The sequence below is a fragment of the Pleurodeles waltl genome, chromosome 9 (assembly GCF_031143425.1).
Source record: "Pleurodeles waltl isolate 20211129_DDA chromosome 9, aPleWal1.hap1.20221129, whole genome shotgun sequence".
Lineage (NCBI taxonomy): Eukaryota > Metazoa > Chordata > Amphibia > Caudata > Salamandridae > Pleurodeles > Pleurodeles waltl.
The window spans coordinates 779,389,307-779,395,457 of record NC_090448.1 but is presented as its reverse complement, the minus strand read 5'-3'; positions in this window follow the sequence as shown (position 1 = coordinate 779,395,457).

The following is a 6,151-nucleotide window of genomic DNA, read 5'->3' as shown; positions in this document are numbered from 1 at the left end:
ACTTCAGAGGCACATCTAGGTTTAAGTACTGGACCTCTGACACCACCAACTCAGTAAATGTCTGGACCTGTTGGACGCTCTGTCTGGAAGAAGGACTGATGTGCTGCTACAACGACTTCTACTGTGCTGGACTGCTGCTCTACAAGAAACTGCTGACCTGCTGCCCTCTTGCCTAGGGAAAGAGAAATGGACCTGCACTTCATTGTGAACCCAGGACCACAAGAGTGACACAAGGGCTAGTCCGCTGGCCTCCGGATCTGAGCCTCAGGGACATAACAGGCACCCCACATGTCCTGGACCTGTATTCAATGAGCTCATAACCCCAAAGAGGTGCCTTTCAGGTCCTGGACCCTTAGAAGTGGTTTTTCGGCTCCTGAAAGCAAGCTTTTGAGCTCTTCGCGAATGGGCCCGTTCACTTCAGAAACACACAGCCCACATGAAGAATCTACCACCGCAGGTTTGTCTCTTTGCGCCGCATGCATCTCCGCTTGTGACTGCGAGTCTCCAGCTTGTCCGTCTGCAATGCCCGTCCAACTCTTTACACCTGCTGACCACCACCAGTGACGCTTTCATTGCTCCCGGCAATATTCTTCCCTGTGAATGGGACTCTTGGCTCAATTCTTGAGAAGGTAAAACTTCAGCAGGACTTATCAGGGACTGTATCCAACCTGCGCTCCATCACGGTCAGCCTGAACTTTGGGATTTAACCAGGTCTAGCATGACCAGCTATATCCAGGTTGGGGTTTATGCTTTTAAGCACTATATTGCATTTTAATCTTTAAAGATTCATAACACAATTTCTACTAATTATTGGATTTTGGTCTTTTTGGTCGTTTTGTTAATTAAATTAAGCTCTATTTGTCTAACGTGGTGTGGATTATTTATGTGTGGTCTTTCTCACTGTTTTACTGTTTGAAGTGTTGTACAAATACTTAACATATTGCCTCTTAGGTTAAGCCTGACTGCTGTGTGCCAAGCTACCAGAGTATGAGCAGAGGCTAACCTAGGGTGTGTTGTGACTTACCTTGACTAGGATTGTGGTTCCTGCTTGGAATGGGTGCATACCTCTGCCACTCAGAACCCCAATTTATAACACGCCCCATTAGGGCATTTAACCAAAACTATTATAGCTAACCACTGTGATGATTCTATTGGTTTAGTTACTCCAATAACTTCCCATCCTTAATGGCTTCCTCAGTATATATGGTATGGAACACACCTCACGTACAACAGATGTATTGTTCTATTTTTATTTAATTTTGTGTTAGAAGCTTTTCAAATGACCTAATTGTTCTGGAAAAACTTCAGGGAACTCCTTACAAATGTCGTTCAACAATACAGGTTGGGTCTGATCTCTTGGGATCAGGTTTTATCCCAAGTGTTTTTTAAGGACCCAAGATAAAAGTTTTGAGCCTGTTTTTGCTAAGTTTTCACTCCCCATAGTGTTTTTTTTCTTTAATGTAAGTATGCATGCGGACTATACCCCTCTAAAGAAATATAGTCTTTGTTGCATCCACAAGGCTTTATGTTCCAGTTTATATTAATCTTTGTCAAATGTTCCAAAAACTCTTCAAGGTCTATTACTGGGAAAGTATTATTTCAGCAAAATATTCAATGCATGATTCTCGTTATATGTTTCACAGCAGGTAGTCTTTGTTAGTGCTTTCCACTTCCATTTAAACTATTTGGAAAAAATCTTGTTTAGCTCTTCATCAATGTTATCTATGCAATTGACTTGTTTAATGTCTCTGTTCTTGCAACTCCTAGCAAAATGCACAGGATTTCTGCATTTATGACAGAGAGTTTTTAGATATACATGCACTACTGTTAACTAAAAAAACTGTGTTTTAACATCGGAACATTTTAAATGTGGCACTGTCATTTATACTTGTTACAATGTGTAGGTTATGTTCCCCAACTTTGGAGTGATCTTTAAGTATTTTATTGTCTTTTACTTCATATACAGGTTGTTCAAAATGTATTTTAATCTCTTTGTCACATTTAGTTGTTTGGATTACTTAATAATAGTTTTTCTTGAATACATAGATTGTTAGTATATCTAAGAAGATGATCTGTTATCAATGAGTCACACACATTGCTGAATTAACATGCATTTGATAACCCTCTTAAGGATGCTATATATGAAACAACATGTTACTCCTTACCTTGAGCACAACTAAAAAACATATGCCACTCAAGTACCACTTTAACTTTGGGTAGTGGTGATGGGGACTTACCTGAAGGCCTGGACCTCTTCACGCTTCAGCGACAGGACCCAGGCACCTCAACAGCTGAATAACAAACTGAAAGCATCACAATAATGAAGAAAGCAGAAAAGGGACAAGTAGTAGTATTAATTCATTTATTAGTTGATAAAAGCCATAAACATCATGAAAAGGATGCAGTTCAAACATATAAATACATTAAAAGCTTGAGAAAATAATCATTCATGTATAGTCAATGTGAACAAGTTTGTGCAAAATGTGCTACCATGTAGATCTTCTTTTCTTATTTCGTCAGTCTATGACCATAGGGCAAGTCAAGCTGGTTAGTTCTAATCCTAGCTAGCATCCCATAACAACCTGCAATGGTACAAAGCAGCAAAGGACATACGATGTGCAACGAAGTGCAAAATTTATGCAGGGGGAACATAGTTAACTACTTCTGTTGTTAGTAACACGTGAAAAATAGAGCAAAAAACCTCCTACTAATTTAGACCATAGCGGTTAAGACAGAAATTGCTGGAGCCTACACAATGAGCATAATTACACAAAAAGTGTAAGGAATGCTAATACTTAATGTATAAAACTGGCAAAAGCCTATAAAATCTCTATTTTCGATATACCCCTCCATGTAGTCTTTTATTTTGTGGTGTTTTCACTGTAACTATTACCTGGGTGTTGCATGAATACTTTACACAGAGAAACATCACTTGCAACGCGATGAATGCAACAAAATGCTTTTACCACAATGCATTTACAACTCATACGTGTTTAACACGCATGGCTTTACCACGCATGCCTTTACCAGGAATATACCTTTACCACACATGCCTTTACAACAAATTTCATAGTAAAGGCATGAATGCTAATGGTGTATGCGTGGTAAAGGTTTTAAAGGTAAGTACAGGTAAGTATTAAGTGGGTTGAGTGAATATATATATATATATATCATATTTAGGGTGGGTAACAGTTATTGGTGGTAACTGCATTTCTAAGTTTTACGGTGGGTATGGGTTTTGGGGTGGTAAGGGCATTTTTAGATTTTAGGGTGGGCATGGGTTTTGCGGTGGTAAGGGTATTTTTAGGTTTTAGGGTGGGTATGGCTTTTTGGGTGGTAGGGCATTTTTAGGTTTTAGGGTGGGTATGGGGTTTTAGGGTGGTTAGGGCATTTTTAGGTTATAGGGTGGGTATAGCTTTTTGGGTGGGAGGCATTTTTAGGTTTTAGGGTGGGCATGGGTTTGGGGTGATAAGGTTATTTTTTAGGTTTTAAGGTGGGTTTGGGTTTTGGGGTGGTAAGGTTATTTTTAGGTTTTAGGGTGGGTATTGGTTTTGGGGTTGTAAGGGCATTTTTAGGTTTTAGGGTGGGTATGGGGTTTTTCAGGTGGTAAAGGTATTTTTAGGTTTTAGGGTGGGTATGGGTTTTGAGGTGGTAAGAGCATTTTTAGGATTTAGGGTGGGTATGACTTTTTGGGTGGTAGGGAGTTTTTAGGTTTAAGGGTAGGTATGGGTTTTGAGGTAGTAAGGGCATTTTTAGGTTTTAGGGTGCGTATGGGTTTTGGGATGGTAAGGGCATTTTTAGATTTTAGGGTGGGCATGGATTTTGGGGTGGTAAGGGTATTTTTAGGTTTTAGGGTGGGTATGGGTTTTGGGGTGGTTAGGGCATTTTTAGGTTTTAGGGTGGGTATGGCTTTTTGGGTGGTAGGGAATTTTTAGGTTTTAGGGTGGGTCTGGGTTTTGAGGTAGTAAGGGCATTTTTAGGTTTTAGGGCGGGTATGGGTTTTGGGTTGGTACGGGCATTTTTAGGTTTTAGGGTGGGTATGGGTTTTGGGGTGGTAAGGGCATTTTTAGGTTTTAGGGTGGGTGTGGGTTTTGGGGTGGTAAAGGCATTTTTTGATTTTAGTGGGGCATGGGTTTTGAGGTGGTAAGGGTATTTTTAGGTTTGAGGGTGGGTATGGGTTTTGGGGTGGTTAGGGCATTTTTAGGATTTAGGGTGGGTATGGCTTTTTGGGTGGTGGTGAATTTTTAAGTTTAAGGGTGGGTATAGGTTTTGAGGTAGTAAGGGCATTTTTAGGTTTTAGGGTGGGTATGGGTTTTGGGATGGTAAGGGCATTTTTAGGTTTTAGGGTGGGCATGGGTTTTGGGGTGGTAAGGGTATTTTTAGGTTTTAGGGTGGGTACGGGTTTTGGGGTGGTTAGGGCATTTTTAGGTTTTAGGGTGGGTATGGCTTTTGGGTGGTAGGGAATTTTTAGGTTTTAGGGTGGGTATGGGTTTTGAGGTAGTAAGGGCATTTTTAGGTTTTAGGGCGGGTATGGGTTTTGGGTTGGTACGGGCATTTTTAGGTTTTAGGGTGGGTATGGGTTTTGGGGTGGTAAGGGCATTTTTAGGTTTTAGGGTGGGTATGGGGTTTTAGGGTGGTTAGGGCATTTTTAGGTTATAGGGTGGGTATAGCTTTTTGGGTGGGAGGCATTTTTAGGTTTTAGGGTGGGCATGGGTTTGGGGTGGTAAGGTTATTTTTTAGGTTTTAAGGTGGGTTTGGGTTTTGGGGTGGTAAGGTTATTTTTAGGTTTTAGGGTGGGTATTGGTTTTGGGGTTGTAAGGGCATTTTTAGGTTTTAGGGTGGGTATGGGGGTTTTCAGGTGGTAAAGGTATTTTTAGGTTTTAGGGTGGGTATGGGTTTTGAGGTGGTAAGAGCCTTTTTAGGATTTAGGGTGGGTATGACTTTTTGGGTGGTAGGGAGTTTTTAGGTTTAAGGGTAGGTATGGGTTTTGAGGTAGTAAGGGCATTTTTAGGTTTTAGGGTGGGTATGGGTTTTTGGATGGTAAGGGCATTTTTTGATTTTAGGGTGGGCATGGGTTTTGGGGTGGTAAGGGTATTTTTAGGTTTTAGGGTGGGTATGGGTTTTGGGGTGGTTAGGGCATTTTTAGGTTTTAGGGTGGGTATGGCTTTTTGGGTGGTAAGGAATTTTTAGGTTTTAGGGTGGGTATGGGTTTTGAGGTAGTAAGGGCATTTTTAGGTTTTAGGGCGGGTATGGGTTTTGGGTTGGTATGGGCATTTTTAGGTTTTAGGGTGGGTATGGGTTTTGGGGTGGTAAAGGCATTTTTAGGTTTTAGGGTGGGTGTGGGTTTTGGGGTGGCAAAGGCATTTTTTGATTTTAGGGGGGCATGGGTTTTGAGGTGGTAAGGGTATTTTTAGGTTTGAGGCTGGGTATGGGTTTTGGGGTGGTTAGGGCATTTTTAGGTTTTAGGGTGGGTATGGCTTTTTGGGTGGTGGTGAATTTTTAGGTTTAAGGGTGGGTATAGGTTTTGAGGTAGTAAGGGCATTTTTAGGTTTTAGGGTGGGTATGGGTTTTGGGATGGTAAGGGCATTTTTAGGTTTTAGGGTGGGCATGGGTTTTTGAGGTGGTAAGGTTATTTTTGGGGGTTTTAATGTGGGTTTAGGTATTGGGGTGGTAAGGTTATGTTTAGGTTTTAGGGTGGGTATTGGTTTTTGGGTGGTAAGGGCATTTTTAGGTTTTATGGTGACTATGGGTTTTGGGGTGGTAAGGGCATTTTTAGGTTTTAGGTTGGGTCGGGTTTTGGGATGGTAGGGGGGATTTTTAGGTTTTACGGTGGGTATGGGTTTTGGGGTGGTAAGGGTATTTTGAGGTTTTTAGGGAGGGTATGGGTCTTGAGGTGGTAAGGGTATTTTCAGCTTTTGGGGTGGTAAGGGAGTTTTTAGGTTTTAAGGTAGGCATGGGTTTGGGGGTGGTAAGGGTATTTTTAGGTTTTAGGGTGGGTTTTGGGGTGGTTAGGGCATTTTTAGGTTTTAGGGTGGGTATGGCTTTTTGGGTGGTAGGGAATTTTTAGGTTTAAGGGTGGGTATGGCTTTTTGGGTGATAAGGGTTTTTTTAGGTTTTAGGGTGGGCATGGGTTTTGGGGTAGTAAGGTTAT